We start from the raw sequence: 18,355 nt of genomic DNA on the forward strand, positions 1-18,355 counted from the left end.
GCAAAGGGAACCGCAAATTTCTTTCCTTCTAGTACAAGAAGTGAATCCACAAGATTGGGTACAAGTGCGAGAGCTGAGCAGACGAGCACCTCTCTTGCCACAAGCAGAACGCAGAAGACTTCAGGAATGGCCAGCCCTTCGGCAACAAGGCCAACATCTCAGGGGACCACTCCTTTGGCTGAGATGGGCACAGTGGCTTTGGGGACATCTGCCTCTTCCGCACACACCACCGCTCCAACTGAGACGAGAACAAGCACGACTCTCAGCACTACAGAGACCTTCACAAATACAAATACCACCTTGCTCAGAATATCTGTGGACACAACGGAGGTGGCTCTAACCTCTCCAACAGCTCAAGACACCTCTAGTTCCCTAAATAGCCCCTTCCCCAAAGGGCTATCAACTTTTCCAAGCACTACAGCTGTCCATACACCCGGCACTACAGAAAAAAATGCATCTCCTTTGCTGTCAGGAGCCACCAGCTCAGTTAGCAGCACACTGGAAGTGGGCACCTCTGGGGTAGCTGAGCGCAGTACTACCAAGTCTCTTTCCAGTCCAGCAGGCGAGAGCATTATGGAAAAGACAACGCCACCTTCCCAGGCAACAGGCGTCGCCGATGCCTCCAGTCAAGTTCATATCACAACATCTGACTCCCTAAGGAGGAGAGACTCAGGCACAACTGTCCCACTCTGCAGTAGTTCCTCCCATAGTGCAGTTCCAAGCGAAACCTTCACAACAGCAGAAAGCAGCACATTTGTCCCACACACCAGTGCCTCTGTTGGGAGGACGGTGGGAGAAGTTACCACCACAGCATCAGAGAGCACCCCAGGTCCCTCCCTTCCCACTATGTCACCTGACTCCACCAGAGAGTCGGCCAGCACCTCCACACCAAGTACATCCGTGTATCTTACATCTTCCCAGGCTGAGAGCACTTCAACGGATGGGAGCAGCACACCAGAGAAACCGGTTTTAAGTAGAGCACAGAACAACACTCCACTGGAAACACCTGGCACAGAAGGCACCTCGACTGAAACAGAAATATCCACAGTTCTCCCAAAAATAAGTACTTCCCAGGGCACAGCTGAAGCCTTGAGACGCACGAGTGCACGAGCAGAAAGCATGATCGTCTCTTCTACCTCTCAGTCAGCGAGGTCCACAGAGGTGTCCGAAAGAACATCTCTTTCCAGCAAATCTTCTCTTCTCACAGCTACTCCGGGTGTTAGCAGAGTCACCATTACGCAGAGCACAGTGCAAATCGGACCCCTAAGAGAGACGAGCACAATTGCAGGCACCGGTGCATTAACAGAGACACCCAGTCCTTCAAGAGAAACGTCAAGCCCTGGTGAGATGAGCACTGTGGTTGCAAGCACCACAGTGGCAAAGGGAACTGCAAATTTCTTTCCTTCTAGTGCAAGAAGTGAATCCACAAGGTTGGGTACAAGTGCGAGAGTTGAGCAGACGAGCACCTCTCTTGCCACAAGCACAACGCAGAAGACTTCAGGAATGGCCAGCCCTTCAGCAGCAAGGCGAACATCTCAGGGGACCACTCCTTTGGCTGAGATGGGCACAGTGGCTTTGGGGACATCTCCCTCTTCCACAGACACCACCGCTCCAACTGAGACGAGAAGAAGCACGACGCTCAGCACTACAGAGAGATTCACCAGCCGAAATACCTCCCTTCCGAGTACGTCATTGGACGCCATGGAGATGGCTGCAAGTTCTCCAGCTGGCAAGGCAATATTTGGCTCCCTACCTACCTCTTTTCATGAGGAATCATCAGCAATTGCAAGTGATAATTTAACTAAGAACTTCTTAACAACAGAAGTTTCTTTTCATTCTCCTGTTACCACTCCCAGCCCAGAAGTCCTTGGTACTGGAATGAAGACATCTTCTTCCATCTCACAAAATGGTACTTACTTTTGCACAGTTAATTGCATCTCGTGTCAATTACTTTATCTTCTGTCTGAAATTCAGATTACATGGGTGTATATTAAGATGTTCTTTATACTTTCTTTGTGATTCCTTTATGTTTAGGTTTTGTTACAAATGGTTTTAGAGCCGAACTGCAAAATTCTCTAACAAGCACTCCCGAAACTACATCAAACACTATTGGCAGTATTATTGCCCCAGTTGGGAAAACTTCCACTTCCATTGTCATCACCAGTGTGACTGAGACATCAATATCCATCAACAGGAATGCCACAGAGGAGTTGATTGCATCTTCTTCTTTCATCAGTCTGCCAGGTAAGACGAATTGCATGATTCCCAGGGAACTATGGATCATTCCCATAGCTTTTCGGTTTAAAGATTACTTCCGCTGTGGTTGCTCTGCTCAACTGGACAGAATTTTATAGGGTGGCATCACAACCCTGTCCATTCCATGTCCTCTTGTGTTGGGAGGTGCAAGTTAGTCAGGCAGATCTCTGACATTTTCCCCTCTGCTGCATGGTGTGTGATTTGTGCTTTCAGGGCACTGGATCAAGGAGACATCTTGCACCCAGAGTTCTTACCTTCCTGGTCATGCCATAGAACCCCCTTTGTCCTACAAGCATACTTTTGTCAAATTAAGTTGGGGGACGTGTGCTGAATGCTGAGTAATTGAGTGGTTACAACCTATTATCTGATGTTCCTAAGTATTATTACTGTAAACCCTCAGTTTTATGGACCTCAATTTAACGGACTTTGGATGTCTGCTAGCCCCTGCCCCATTGTTCCTGAAGTCTGCTTGTTTGACGCCTGTAAAATCCTAAATCCTGTCCCCCACAAAAGAAGGGCAACTTACCAGAGCCACTGCTTCCAGCTGCTGAACTCTGCACCCTAACCTGGACTGCTGCTGGAGCCGCCACGAGCTCTTCCCACCAGAGGTAGTGCACGTATGTGGGCAGATCACTCGCACGTGTGCCCCACCGCTGCGGGGAGCAGTGTGTGTTGGCTCCAGCAAGGGCTCCAAGCTGGGCAGCTTTAGCTGTGGAGTGGGATCACTCTGGCCGCGCGGCGGGTCCAGCAGCTCCTCCAGAGTGGCAGTTCTGGTGAGTCAGGGCCTTTTTGGAGGGGGCAGAGGGGGGAAGGGACTAGGGCTGGGGGAGCCTGGCAGGGCGGGCAGACTTGTGGGTTTGACAGACACCGTTCCCTGCATTAGTCTGTTAAATCGAGGGTTTACTGTATCCCCATTGCATGTATCTGTAAGGAGAGGATTTCAGTGACTTTCTCACAGACACACAGTAAACCAGAAAGATAAGTGGGGTTAAAACTTCAGGTGCCTTTTGGGCTTTTAATAACAAAGAGAATATAAAATACTAATGAAATCTCACACAGTTCCGGGGACAAACCTGTAAAAAGACGAGTGTGGCTGGACCTTTACGTCTCTGGTTCGAATTGAAGTGAGGAGGAGATTGCACACTATGCTGGTTAGACCTTCATCACTCCCGCTAAGCCAGTGTTTCTCAAGCTTTTTTTGTAAAGTACCCTTTTAAAAAATGATAAGAACCCCCAGGACCCACAGTTTTCAGTCACACCATTTTTTTCTACCATTGCAACACATTTGTTTAAACAACTGAATTGTAACTGGTTGGTTGGAAGAAATTGCCTATAAGCAATAAACTTGCCATTGTACTTATTGTGCAAAGAGGGTAAATAAAACAATACATGACCATAAAATAAGCCCAGTTTTTATTCATCTGTATATATTTTATGCAAACATCAATGAACAGTGAAATTAAAAGAAAAATGATTAAATATATATTAAATAAATCTAATTGGAGATGCACATCTCCTAGACCTGGCAGGGACTTCAGGACGTCATCTAGTCTAGTCCCCTTACCTTGGCCAAGCACCATCCCTGACATCTATTTGCCCTGTTCTCTAAATGGGCTCCTTAAGGACTGAATTCACAAACCTGGGGTTTAAGCAAACCCATGCTCAACCCACTGAGCTACCCCTCCCCACTGCTGAACAGTGATAATGAATGTAATGCAAAATTTGAGCTAGTTTGGATGAACTCAAATGTTCAAAAGTAGATTTCAGACTGCTGAGGGCTACAATTATATCACACACACCTCACAGAGCCAGAAGGGACCTCAGAAAATCATCTCGTCCAGTCCTCTGCCCTCTTAGCAGGGCCAAGCACCAACCCTGACATCTATGTTCTCCAATCCCTAAATGGCCTCATTGAGGATTGAGCTCACAACTCCAGGTTTAGCAGCCCCCTGTTCAAACTGTTGAGCTACCCCTCCCCCCATCAATGCTTCTGATCTGGTTTCCTGTGTACTGCGATCTTCCAAATCTGCAGCTTCATTCTTTGTTTTCACAAGGAATAGATCCATTTAAAACCCTTTCAGTTGTAACTATAAAGACCAAACTAATATTGTACAAATAGCAATGTTATGACTTACTTCAGATAACAAGCATCATACCCCAGAGCCAGGCACTGCCGTGCCCCACTTGAACCCACTCCCCCCAGAGCCAGGCACTGCCGTGCCCCACTTGAACCCACTCCCCCCAGAGCCAGGCACTGCCGTGCCCCACTTGAACCCACTCCCCCCCGAGCCAGGCACTGCCGTGCCCCACTTGAACCCACTCCCCCCAGAGCCAGGCACTGCCGTGCCCCACTTGAACCCATTCCCCCCCGAGCCAGGCACTGCCGTGCCCCACTTGAACCCACTCCCCCCAGAGCCAGGCACTGCCGTGCCCCACTTGAACCCACTCCCCCCCGAGCCAGGCACTGCCGTGCCCCACTTGAACCCACTCCCCCCCGAGCCAGGCACTGCCGTGCCCCACTTGAACCCACTGCCGTGCCCCACTTGAACCCATTCCCCCCTGAGCCAGGCACTGCCGTGCCCCACTTGAACCCACTCCCCCCAGAGCCAGGCACTGCCATGCCCCACTTGAACCCACTCCCCCCCGAGCCAGGCACTGCCGTGCCCCACTTGAACCCACTCCCCCCCGAGCCAGGCACTGCCGTGCCCCACTTGAACCCACTCCCACCAGAGCCAGGCACTGCCGTGCCCCACTTGAACCCACTCCCCCCAGAGCCAGGCACTGCCCTGTCCCACTTGAACCCACTCCCCCCCGAGTCAGGCACTGCCCTGTCCCACTTGAACCCACTCCCCCCCAGAGCCAGGCACTGCCGAGCCCCACTTGAACCCACTCCCCCCCGAGCCAGGCACTGCCGTGCCCCACTTGAACCCACTGCCGTGCCCCACTTGAACCCATTCCCCCCCGAGCCAGGCACTGCCGTGCCCCACTTGAACCCACTCCCCCCAGAGCCAGGCACTGCCATGCCCCACTTGAACCCACTCCCCCCCGAGCCAGGCACTGCCGTGCCCCACTTGAACCCACTCCCCCGCGAGCCAGGCACTGCCGTGCCCCACTTGAACCCACTCCCCCCAGAGCCAGGCACTGCCGTGCCCCACTTGAACCCACTCCCCCCAGAGCCAGGCACTGCCCTGTCCCACTTGAACCCACTCCCCCCCGAGCCAGGCACTGCCCTGTCCCACTTGAACCCACTCCCCCCCAGAGCCAGGCACTGCCGTGCCCCACTTGAACCCACTCCCCCCCAGAGCCAGGCACTGCCGTGCCCCACTTGAACCCACTCCCCCCCGAGCCAGGCACTGCCGTGCCCCACTTGAACCCACTCCCCCCCAGAGCCAGGCACTGCCGTGCCCCACTTGAACCCACTCCCCCCCAGAGCCAGGCACTGCCGGGCCCCACTTGAACCCACTCCCCCCAGAGCCAGGCACTGCCGTGCCCCACTTGAACCCACTGCCCCCAGAGCCAGGGACTGCCGTGTCCCACTTGAACCCACTCCCCCCCGAGCCAGGCACTGCCGTGCCCCACTTGAACCCACTCCCCCCCGAGCCAGGCACTGCCGTCCCCCACTTGAACCCACTCCCCCCAGAGCCAGGCACTGCCGTGCCCCACTTGAACCCACTCCCCCCGAGCCAGGCACTGCCGTGTCCCACTTGAACCCACTCCCCCCCAGAGCCAGGCACTGCCGTGCCCCACTTGAACCGACTGCCCCCAGAGCCAGGCACTGCCGTGTCCCACTTGAACCCACTCCCCCCAGAGCCAGGCACTGCCGTGCCCCACTTGAACCCACTCCCCCCCAGAGCCAGGCACTGCCGTGCCCCACTTGAACCCACTCCCCCCAGAGCCAGGCACTGCCGTGCCCCACTTGAACCCACTCCCCCCCAGAGCCAGGCACTGCCGTGCCCCACTTGAACCCACTGCCCCCAGAGCCAGGCACTGCCGTGCCCCACTTGAACCCACTCCCCCCAGAGCCAGGCACTGCCGTGCCCCACTTGAACCCACTCCCCCCGAGCCAGGCACTCCCGTGTCCCACTTGAACCCACTCCCCCCCAGAGCCAGGCACTGCCGTGCCCCACTTGAACCCACTCCCCCCAGAGCCAGGCACTGCCGTGCCCCACTTGAACCCACTCCCCCCCAGAGCCAGGCACTGCCGTGCCCCACTTGAACCCACTGCCCCCAGAGCCAGGCACTGCCGTGCCCCACTTGAACCCACTCCCCCCAGAGCCAGGCACTGCCGTGCCCCACTTGAACCCACTCCCCCCGAGCCAGGCACTCCCGTGTCCCACTTGAACCCACTCCCCCCCAGAGCCAGGCACTGCCGTGCCCCACTTGAACCCACTGCCCCCAGAGCCAGGCACTGCCGTGCCCCACTTGAACCCACTCCCCCCCAGAGCCAGGCACTGCCGTGCCCCACTTGAACCCACTGCCCCCAGAGCCAGGCACTGCCGTGCCCCACTTGAACCCACTCCCCCCACAGCCAGGCACTGCCGTGCCCCACTTGAACCCACTCCCCCCACAGCCAGGCACTGCCGAGTCCCACTTGAACCCACTCCCCCCAGAGCCAGGCACTACCGTGCCCCACTTGAACCCACTCCCCCCAGAGCCAGGCACTGCCGTGCCCCACTTGAACCCACTCCCCCCAGAGCCAGGCACTGCCGTGCCCCACTTGAACCCACTCCCCCCACAGCCAGGCACTGCCGTGCCCCACTTGAACCCACTCCCACCACAGCCAGGCACTGCCGTGCCCCACTTGAACCCACTCCCCCCACAGCCAGGCACTGCCGTGTCCCACTTGAACCCACTCTCCCCAGAGCCAGGCACTGCCGTGCCCCACTTGAACCCACTCCCCCCCGAGCCAGGCACTGCCGTCCCCCACTCGAACCCACTCCCCTCCGAGCCAGGCACTGCCGTGCCCCACTTGAACCCACTGCCCCCGCGAGCCATGCACTGCCGTGTCCCACTTGAACCCACTCCCCCCAGAGCCAGGCACTGCCGTGTCCCACTTGAACCCACTCCCCCCCAGAGCCAGGCACTGCCGTGCCCCACTTGAACCCACTCCCCCGCGAGCCAGGCACTGCCGTGCCCCACTTGAACCCACTCCCCCCAGAGCCAGGCACTGCCGTGCCCCACTTGAACCCACTCCCCCCAGAGCCAGGCACTGCCGTGCCCCACTTGAACCCACTCCCCCCGAGCCAGGCACTGCCGTGACCCACTTGAACCCACTCCCCCCAGAGCCAGGCACTGCCGTGCCCCACTTGAACCCACTCCCCCCAGAGCCAGGCACTGCCGTGCCCCACTTGAACCCATTCCCCCCAGAGCCAGGCACTGCCGTGCCCCACTTGAACCCACTCCCCCCAGAGCCAGGCACTGCCGTGCCCCACTTGAACCCACTCCCCCCCGAGCCAGGCACTGCCATGCCCCACTTGAACCCACTCCCCCCAGAGCCAGGCACTGCCGTACCCCACTTGAACCCACTCCCCCCCGAGCCAGGCACTGCCCTGTCCCACTTGAACCCACTCCCCCCAGAGCCAGGCACTGCCGTGCCCCACTTGAACCCATTCCCCCCAGAGCCAGGCACTGCCCTGTCCCACTTGAACCCACTCCCCCCAGAGCCAGGCACCTCCGTGCCCCACTTGAACCCACTCCCGCCCAGAGCCAGGCACTGCCCTGTCCCACTTGAACCCACTCCCCCCAGAGCCAGGCACTGCCGTGCCCCACTTGAACCCACTCCCCCCAGAGCCAGGCACTGCCGTGCCCCACTTGAACCCACTCCCCCCAGAGCCAGGCACTGCCGTGCCCCACTTGAACCCACTCCCCCCCGAGCCAGGCACTGCCCTGCCCCACTTGAACCCACTCCCCCCCGAACCAGGCACTGCCGTGTCCCACTTGAACCCACTCCCCCCCCGAGCCAGGCACTGCCGTGCCCCACTTGAACCCACTCCCCCCCGAGCCAGGCACTGCCGTGCCCCACTTGAACCCACTCCCCCCCGAGCCAGGCACTGCCGTGTCCCACTTGAACCCACTCCCCCCCCGAGCCAGGCACTGCCGTGCCCCACTTGAACCCACTCCCCCCCGAGCCAGGCACTGCCGTGCCCCACTTGAACCCACTCCCCTCAGAGCCAGGCACTGCCGTGCCCCACTTGAACCCACTCCCCCCCGAGCCAGGCACTGCCCTGTCCCACTTGAACCCACTGCCCCCAGAGCCAGGCACTGCCGTGCCCCACTTGAACCCATTCCCCCCAGAGCCAGGCACTGCCGTGTCCCACTTGAACCCACTCCCCCCAGAGCCAGGCACTGCCGTGTCCCACTTGAACCCACTCCCCCCAGAGCCAGGCACTGCCGTGCCCCACTTGAACCCACTCCCCCCAGAGCCAGGCACTGCCCTGTCCCACTTGAACCCACTGCCCCCAGAGCCAGGCACTGCCGTGCCCCACTTGAACCCATTCCCCCCAGAGCCAGGCACTGCCGTGTCCCACTTGAACCCACTCCCCCCAGAGCCAGGCACTGCCGTGCCCCACTTGAACCCACTCCCCCCCGAGCCAGGCACTGCCCTGTCCCACTTGAACCCACTGCCCCCAGAGCCAGGCACTGCCGTGCCCCACTTGAACCCATTCCCCCCAGAGCCAGGCACTGCCGTGCCCCACTTGAACCCATTCCCCCCAGAGCCAGGCACTGCCGTGCCCCACTTGAACCCACTCCCCCCGAGCCAGGCACTGCCGTGCCCCACTTGAACCCACTCCCCCCCGAGCCAGGCACTGCCGTGCCTCACTTGAACCCACTCCACCCAGAGCCAGGCACTACCGTGCCCCACTTGAACCCACTCCCCCCCGAGCCAGGCACTGCCGTGCCCCACTTGAACCCACTCCCCCCGAGCCAGGCACTGCCGTGCCCCACTTGAACCCACTCCCCCCCGAGCCAGGCACTGCCGTGCCCCACTTGAACCCACTCCCCCCAGAGCCAGGCACTACCGTGCCCCACTTGAACCCACTCCCCCCCGAGCCAGGCACTGCCGTGCCCCACTTGAACCCACTCCCTCCGAGCCAGGCACTGCCGTGTCTCACTTGAACCCACTCCCCCCCAAGCCAGGCACTGCCGTGTCCCACTTGAACCCACTCCCCCCCGAGCCAGGCACTGCCGTGCCCCACTTGAACCCACTCCCCCCACAGCCAGGCACTGCCGTGCCCCACTTGAACCCACTCCCCCCAGAGCCAGGCACTGCCGTGCCCCACTTGAACCCACTCCCCCCAGAGCCAGGCACTGCCGTGCCCCACTTGAACCCACTCCCCCCCAGAGCCAGGCACTGCCGTGCCCCACTTGAACCCACTCCCCCCAGAGCCAGGCACTGCCGTGCCCCACTTGAACCCACTCCCCCCAGAGCCAGGCACAGCCGTGCCCCACTTGAACCCACTCCCCCCCAGAGCCAGGCACCTCCGTGCCCCACTTGAACCCGCTCCCTCCACAGCCAGGCACTGCCGTGCCCCACTTGAACCCACTCCCCCCAGAGCCAGGCACTGCCGTGCCCCACTTGAACCCACTCCCCCCCAGAGCCAGGCACTGCCGTGCCCCACTTGAACCCACTCCCCCCCCGAGCCAGGCACTGCCGTGCCCCACTTGAACCCACTCCCCCCCGAGCCAGGCACTGCCGTGCCCCACTTGAACCCACTGCCCCCAGAGCCAGGCACTGCCGTGCCCCACTTGAACCCACTCCCCCCGAGCCAGGCACTGCCTTGTCCCACTTGAACCCACTCCCCCCCAAGAGCCAGGCACTGCCGTGCCCCACTTAAACCCACTCCCCCCACAGCCAGGCACTGCCGTCCCCCACTTGAACCCACTCCCCTCCGAGCCAGGCACTGCCGTGTCCCACTTGAACCCACTCCCCCCCCGAGCCAGGCACTGCCGTGCCCCACTTGAACCCACTCCCCCCCGAGCCAGGCACTGCCGTGCCCCACTTGAACCCACTCCCCCCCAGAGCCAGGCACTGCCGTGCCCCACTTGAACCCACTCCCCCCCAGAGCAAGGCACTGCCGTGCCCCACTTGAACCCACTCCCCCCAGGGCCAGGCACTGCCGTGTCCCACTTGAACCCACTCCCCCCTCGAGCCAGGCACTGCCGTGCCCCACTTGAACCCACTCCCCCCCAGAGCCAGGCACTGCCGTGCCCCACTTGAACCCACTCCCCCCCGAGCCAGGCACTGCCGTGCCCCACTTGAACCCATTCCCCCAGAGCCAGGCACTGCCGTGCCCCACTTGAACCCACTCCCCCCCGAGCCAGGCACTGCCGTGCCCCACTTGAACCCACTCCCCCCCGAGCCAGGCACTGCCGTGCCCCACTTGAACCCACTCCCCCCCAGAGCCAGGCACTGCCGTGTCCCACTTGAACCCACTCCCCCCCAGAGCCAGGCACTGCCGTGCCCCACTTGAACCCACTCCCCCCGAGCCAGGCACTGCCGTGTCCCACTTTAACCCACTCCCTCCAGAGCCAGGCACTGCCGTGCCCCACTTGAACCCACTCCCCCCCGAGCCAGGCACTGCCGTGCCCCACTTGAACCCACTCCCCCCCGAGCCAGGCACTGCCGTGCCCCACTTGAACCCACTCCCCCCCGAGCCAGGCACTGCCGTGCCCCAATTGAACCCACTCCCCCCCGAGCCAGGCACTACCGTGCCCCACTTGAACCCACTCCCCCCAGAGCCAGGCACTGCCGTGTCCCACTTGAACCCACTCCCCCCAGAGCCAGGCACTGCCGTGCCCCAATTGAACCCACTCCCCCCCGAGCCAGGCACTACCGTGCCCCACTTGAACCCACTCCCCCCAGAGCCAGGCACTGCCGTGTCCCACTTGAACCCACTCCCCCCAGAGCCAGGCACTGCCGTGTCCCACTTGAACCCACTCCCCCCAGATCCAGGCACTGCCGTGTCCCACTTGAACCCACTCCCCCCAGAGCCAGGCACTGCCGTGTCCCACTTAAACCCACTCCCCCCAGAGCCAGGCACTACCGTGCCCCACTTGAACCCACTCCCCCCAGAGCCAGGCACTGCCGTGCCCGACTTGAACCCACTCCCCCCACAGCCAGGCACTGCCGTGTCCCACTTGAACCCACTCCCCCCCGAGCCAGGCAAAGCTCTGTCCCACTTGAACCCACTCCCCCCAGAGCCAGGCACTACCGTGCCCCACTTGAACCCACTCCCCCCAGAGCCAGGCACTGCCGTGCCCCACTTGAACCCAATGCCCCCAGAGCCAGGCACTGCCGTGCCCCACTTGAACCCACTCCCCCCAGAGCCAGGCACTGTCCTGTCCCACTTGAACCCACTCCCCCCAGAGCCAGGCACTGCCGTGTCCCACTTGAACCCACTGCCCCCAGAGCCAGGCACTGCCGTGCCCCACTTGAACCCACTCCCCCCAGAGCCAGGCACTGTCCTGTCCCACTTGAACTCACTCCCCCCAGAGCCAGGCACTGCCGTGCCCCACTTGAACCCACTCCCCCCAGAGCCAGGCACTGCCGTGTCCCACTTGAACCCACTCCCCCCAGAGCCAGGCACTGCCGTGCCCCACTTGAACCCACTCCCCCCAGAGCCAGGCACTGCCGTGCCCCACTTGAACCCACTCCCCCCCGAGCCAGGCACTGCCGTGTCCCACTTGAACCCACTCCCCCCCGAGCCAGGCACTGCCGTGCCCCACTTGAACCCACTCCCCCCCGAGCCAGGCACTGCCGTGCCCCACTTGAACCGACTCCCCGCCAGAGCCAGGCACTGCCGTGCCCCACTTGAACCCACTCCCCCCAGAGCCAGGCACCGCCGTGCCCCACTTGAACTCACTCCCCCCCAGAGCCAGGCACCTCCGTGCCCCACTTGAACCCACTCCCCCCACAGCCAGGCACTGCCGTGACCCACTTGAACCCACTCCCCCCAGAGCCAGGCACTGCCGTGCCCCACTTGAACCCACTCCCCCCCAGAGCCAGGCACTGCCGTGCCCCACTTGAACCCACTCCCCCCCAGAGCCAGGCACTGCCGTGCCCCACTTGAACCCACTCCCCCCCCGAGCCAGGCACTGCCGTGCCCCACTTGAACCCACTCCCCCCAGAGCCAGGCACTGCCGTGCCCCACTTGAACCCACTCCCCCCCAGAGCCAGGCACTGCCGTGCCCCACTTGAACCCACTGCCCCCAGAGTCAGGCACTGCCGTGCCCCACTTGAACCCACTCCCCCCGAGCCAGGCACTGTCATGTCCCACTTGAACCCACTCCCTCCCAGAGCCAGGCACTGCCGTGCCCCACTTGAACCCACTCCCCCCCGAGCCAGGCACTGCCGTGCCCCACTTGAACCCACTCCCCCCCAGAGCCAGGCACTGCCGTGCCCCACTTGAACCCACTCCCCCCCAGAGCCAGGCACTGCCCTGTCCCACTTGAACCCACTCCCCCCCGAGCCAGGCACTGCCGTGCCCCACTTGAACCCACTCCCCCCAGAGCCAGGCACTGCCGTGCCCCACTTGAACCCACTCCCCCCCAGAGCCAGGCACTGCCGTGCCCCACTTGAACCCACTCCCCCCTCGAGCCAGGCACTGCCGTGCCCCACTTGAACCCACTCCCCCCCAGAGCCAGGCACTGCCGTGCCCCACTTGAACCCACTCCCCCCCGAGCCAGGCACTGCCGTGCCCCACTTGAACCCATTCCCCCCAGAGCCAGGCACTGCCGTGCCCCAATTGAACCCACTCCCCCCCGAGCCAGGCACTGCCGTGCCCCACTTGAACCCACTCCCCCCAGAGCCAGGCACTGCCGTGTCCCACTTGAACCCACTCTCCCCCGAGCCAGGCACTGCCGTGCCCCACTTGAACCCACTCCCCCCAGAGCCAGGCACTGCCGTGCCCCACTTGAACCCACTCCCCCCACAGCCAGGCACTGCCCTGCCCCACTTGAACCCACTCCCCCCCAGAGCCAGGCACTGCCGTGCCCCACTTGAACCCACTCCCCCCCCGAGCCAGGCACTGCCGTGCCCCACTTGAACCCACTCCCCCCAGAGCCAGGCACTGCCGTGCCCCACTTGAACCCACTCCCCCCCGAGCCAGGCACTGCCCTGCCCCACTTGAACCCACTCCCCCCCCGAGCCAGGCACTGCCGTGCCCCACTTGTACCCACTCCCCCCAGAGCCATTCACTGCCGTGCCCCACTTGAACCCACTCCCCCCCCGAGCCAGGCACTGCCGTGCCCCACTTGAACCCACTCCCCCCAGAGCCAGGCACTGCCGTGCCCCACTTGAACCCACTCCCCCCAGAGCCAGGCACTGCCCTGCCCCACTTGAACCCACTCCCCCCCCGAGCAAGGCACTGCCGTGCCCCACTTGAACCCACTCCCCCCCAGAGCCAGGCACTGCCCTGCCCCACTTGAACCCACTCCCCCCAGAGCCAGGCACTGCCGTGCCCCACTTGAACCCACTCCCCTCAGAGCCAGGCACTGCCGTGCCCCACTTGAACCCACTCCCCCCCGAGCCAGGCACTGCCGTGCCCCACTTGAACCCACTCCCCCCACAGCCAGGCACTGCCCTGCCCCACTTGAACCCACTCCCCCCAGAGCCAGGCACTGCCGTGCCCCACTTGAACCCACTCCCCCCCAGAGCCAGGCACTGCCGTGCCCCACTTGAACCCACTCCCCCCCGAGCCAGGCACTGCCGTGCCCCACTTGAACCCACTCCCTTCAGAGCCAGGCACTGCCGTGCCCCACTTGAACCCACTCCCCCCACAGCCAGGTACTGCCGTGTCCCACTTGAACCCACTCCCCCCCCGAGCCAGGCACTGCCGTGCCCCACTTGAACCCACTCCCCCCAGAGCCAGGCACTGCCCTGCCCCACTTGAACCCACTCCCCCCCGAGCCAGGCACTGCCGTGCCCCACTTGAACCCACTCCCCCCCCGAGCCAGGCACTGCCGTGCCCCACTTGAACCCACTCCCCCCAGAGCCAGGCACTGCCGTGCCCCACTTGAACCCACTCCCCCCCCGAGCCAGGCACTGCCGTGCCCCACTTGAACCCATTCCCCCCCGAGCCAGGCACTGCCCTGCCCCACTTGAACCCACTCCCCCCCCGAGCCAGGCACTGCCGTGCCCCACTTGAACCCACTCCCCCCAGAGCCAGGCACTGCCGCGCCCCACTTGAACCCACTCCCCCCCCGAGCCAGGCACTGCCGTGCCCCACTTGAACCCACTCCCCCCAGAGCCAGGCACTGCCGTGCCCCACTTGAACCCACTCCCCCCAGAGCCAGGCACTGCCCTGCCCCACTTGAACCCACTCCCCCCCCGAGCCAGGCACTGCAGTGCCCCACTTGAACCCACTCCCCCCAGAGCCAGGCACTGCCGTGCCCCACTTGAACCCACTCCCCCCCCGAGCCAGGCACTGCCGTGCCCCACTTGAACCCACTCCCCCCAGAGCCAGGCACTGCCGTGCCCCACTTGAACCCACTCCCCCCCGAGCCAGGCACTGCCCTGCCCCACTTGAACCCACTCCCCCCCCGAGCCAGGCACTGCCGTGCCCCACTTGTACCCACTCCCCCCAGAGCCAGGCACTGCCGTGTCCCACTTGAACCCACTCCCTCCAGAGCCAGGCACTGCCGTGCCCCACTTGAACCCACTCCCCCCCGAGCCAGGCACTGCCGTGCCCCACTTGAACCCACTCCCCCCCGAGCCAGGCACTGCCGTGCCCCACTTGAACCCACTCCCCCCCGAGCCAGGCACTGCCGTGCCCCACTTGAACCCACTCCCCCCCGAGCCAGGCACTACCGTGCCCCACTTGAACCCACTCCCCCCAGAGCCAGGCACTGCCGTGTCCCACTTGAACCCACTCCCCCCAGAGCCAGGCACTGCCGTGCCCCACTTGAACCCACTCCCCCCCGAGCCAGGCACTACCGTGCCCCACTTGAACCCACTCCCCCCAGATCCAGGCACTGCCGTGTCCCACTTGAACCCACTCCCCCCAGAGCCAGGCACTGCCGTGTCCCACTTAAACCCACTCCCCCCAGAGCCAGGCACTACCGTGCCCCACTTGAACCCACTCCCCCCAGAGCCAGGCACTGCCGTGCCCCACTTGAACCCACTCCCCCCACAGCCAGGCACTGCCGTGTCCCACTTGAACCCACTCCCCCCCGAGCCAGGCAAAGCTCTGTCCCACTTGAACCCACTCCCCCCAGAGCCAGGCACTACCGTGCCCCACTTGAACCCACTCCCCCCAGAGCCAGGCACTGCCGTGCCCCACTTGAACCCACTGCCCCCAGAGCCAGGCACTGCCGTGCCCCACTTGAACCCACTCCCCCCAGAGCCAGGCACTGTCCTGTCCCACTTGAACCCACTCCCCCCAGAGCCAGGCACTGCCGTGTCCCACTTGAACCCACTGCCCCCAGAGCCAGGCACTGCCGTGCCCCACTTGAACCCACTCCCCCCAGAGCCAGGCACTGCCGTGTCCCACTTGAACCCACTCCCCCCAGAGCCAGGCACTGCCGTGCCCCACTTGAACCCACTCCCCCCAGAGCCAGGCACTGCCGTGCCCCACTTGAACCCACTCCCCCCCGAGCCAGGCACTGCCGTGTCCCACTTGAACCCACTCCCCCCCGAGCCAGGCACTGCCGTGCCCCACTTGAACCCACTCCCCCCCGAGCCAGGCACTGCCGTGCCCCACTTGAACCGACTCCCCGCCAGAGCCAGGCACTGCCGTGCCCCACTTGAACCCACTCCCCCCAGAGCCAGGCACCGCCGTGCCCCACTTGAACTCACTCCCCCCCAGAGCCAGGCACCTCCGTGCCCCACTTGAACCCACTCCCCCCACAGCCAGGCACTGCCGTGACCCACTTGAACCCACTCCCCCCAGAGCCAGGCACTGCCGTGCCCCACTTGAACCCACTCCCCCCCAGAGCCAGGCACTGCCGTGCCCCACTTGAACCCACTCCCCCCCAGAGCCAGGCACTGCCGTGCCCCACTTGAACCCACTCCCCCCCCGAGCCAGGCACTGCCGTGCCCCACTTGAACCCACTCCCCCCAGAGCCAGGCACTGCCGTGCCCCACTTGAACCCACTCCCCCCCAGAGCCAGGCACTGCCGTGCCCCACTTGAACCCACTGCCCCCAGAGTCAGGCACTGCCGTGCCCCACTTGAACCCACTCCCCCCGAGCCAGGCACTGTCATGTCCCACTTGAACCCACTCCCCCCCAGAGCCAGGCACTGCCGTGCCCCACTTGAACCCACTCCCCCCCGAGCCAGGCACTGCCGTGCCCCACTTGAACCCCCTCCCCCCCAGAGCCAGGCACTGCCGTGCCCCACTTGAACCCACTCCCCCCCAGAGCCAGGCACTGCCCTGTCCCACTTGAACCCACTCCCCCCCGAGCCAGGCACTGCCGTGCCCCACTTGAACCCACTCCCCCCAGAGCCAGGCACTGCCGTGCCCCACTTGAACCCACTCCCCCCCAGAGCCAGGCACTGCCGTGCCCCACTTGAACCCACTCCCCCCCAGAGCCAGGCACTGCCGTGCCCCACTTGAACCCACTCCCCCCTCGAGCCAGGCACTGCCGTGCCCCACTTGAACCCACTCCCCCCCAGAGCCAGGCACTGCCGTGCCCCACTTGAACCCACTCCCCCCCGAGCCAGGCACTGCCGTGCCCCACTTGAACCCATTCCCCCCAGAGCCAGGCACTGCCGTGCCCCAATTGAACCCACTCCCCCCCGAGCCAGGCACTGCCGTGCCCCACTTGAACCCACTCCCCCCAGAGCCAGGCACTGCCGTGTCCCACTTGAACCCACTCTCCCCCGAGCCAGGCACTGCCGTGCCCCACTTGAACCCACTCCCCCCAGAGCCAGGCACTGCCGTGCCCCACTTGAACCCACTCCCCCCACAGCCAGGCACTGCCCTGCCCCACTTGAACCCACTCCCCCCCAGAGCCAGGCACTGCCGTGCCCCACTTGAACCCACTCCCCCCCCGAGCCAGGCACTGCCGTGCCCCACTTGAACCCACTCCCCCCAGAGCCAGGCACTGCCGTGCCCCACTTGAACCCACTCCCCCCCGAGCCAGGCACTGCCCTGCCCCACTTGAACCCACTCCCCCCCGAGCCAGGCACTGCCCTGCCCCACTTGAACCCACTCCCCCCCCGAGCCAGGCACTGCCGTGCCCCACTTGTACCCACTCCCCCCAGAGCCATTCACTGCCGTGCCCCACTTGAACCCACTCCCCCCCCGAGCCAGGCACTGCCGTGCCCCACTTGAACCCACTCCCCCCAGAGCCAGGCACTGCCGTGCCCCACTTGAACCCACTCCCCCCAGAGCCAGGCACTTCCCTGCCCCACTTGAACCCACTCCCCCCCCGAGCAAGGCACTGCCGTGCCCCACTTGAACCCACTCCCCCCCAGAGCCAGGCACTGCCCTGCCCCACTTGAACCCACTCCCCCCAGAGCCAGGCACTGCCGTGCCCCACTTGAACCCACTCCCCTCAGAGCCAGGCACTGCCGTGCCCCACTTGAACCCACTCCCCCCCGAGCCAGGCACTGCCGTGCCCCACTTGAACCCACTCCCCCCACAGCCAGGCACTGCCCTGCCCCACTTGAACCCACTCCCCCCAGAGCCAGGCACTGCCGTGCCCCACTTGAACCCACTCCCCCCCAGAGCCAGGCACTGCCGTGCCCCACTTGAACCCACTCCCCCCCGAGCCAGGCACTGCCGTGCCCCACTTGAACCCACTCCCTTCAGAGCCAGGCACTGCCGTGCCCCACTTGAACCCACTCCCCCCACAGCCAGGTACTGCCGTGTCCCACTTGAACCCACTCCCCCCCCGAGCCAGGCACTGCCGTGCCCCACTTGAACCCACTCCCCCCAGAGCCAGGCACTGCCCTGCCCCACTTGAACCCACTCCCCCCCGAGCCAGGCACTGCCGTGCCCCACTTGAACCCACTCCCCCCCCGAGCCAGGCACTGCCGTGCCCCACTTGAACCCACTCCCCCCAGAGCCAGGCACTGCCGTGCCCCACTTGAACCCACTCCCCCCCCGAGCCAGGCACTGCCGTGCCCCACTTGAACCCACTCCCCCCCGAGCCAG

This window comes from Carettochelys insculpta, chromosome 27 (genome assembly GCF_033958435.1).
Source record: "Carettochelys insculpta isolate YL-2023 chromosome 27, ASM3395843v1, whole genome shotgun sequence".
In the NCBI taxonomy this organism is placed as follows: domain Eukaryota; kingdom Metazoa; phylum Chordata; order Testudines; family Carettochelyidae; genus Carettochelys; species Carettochelys insculpta.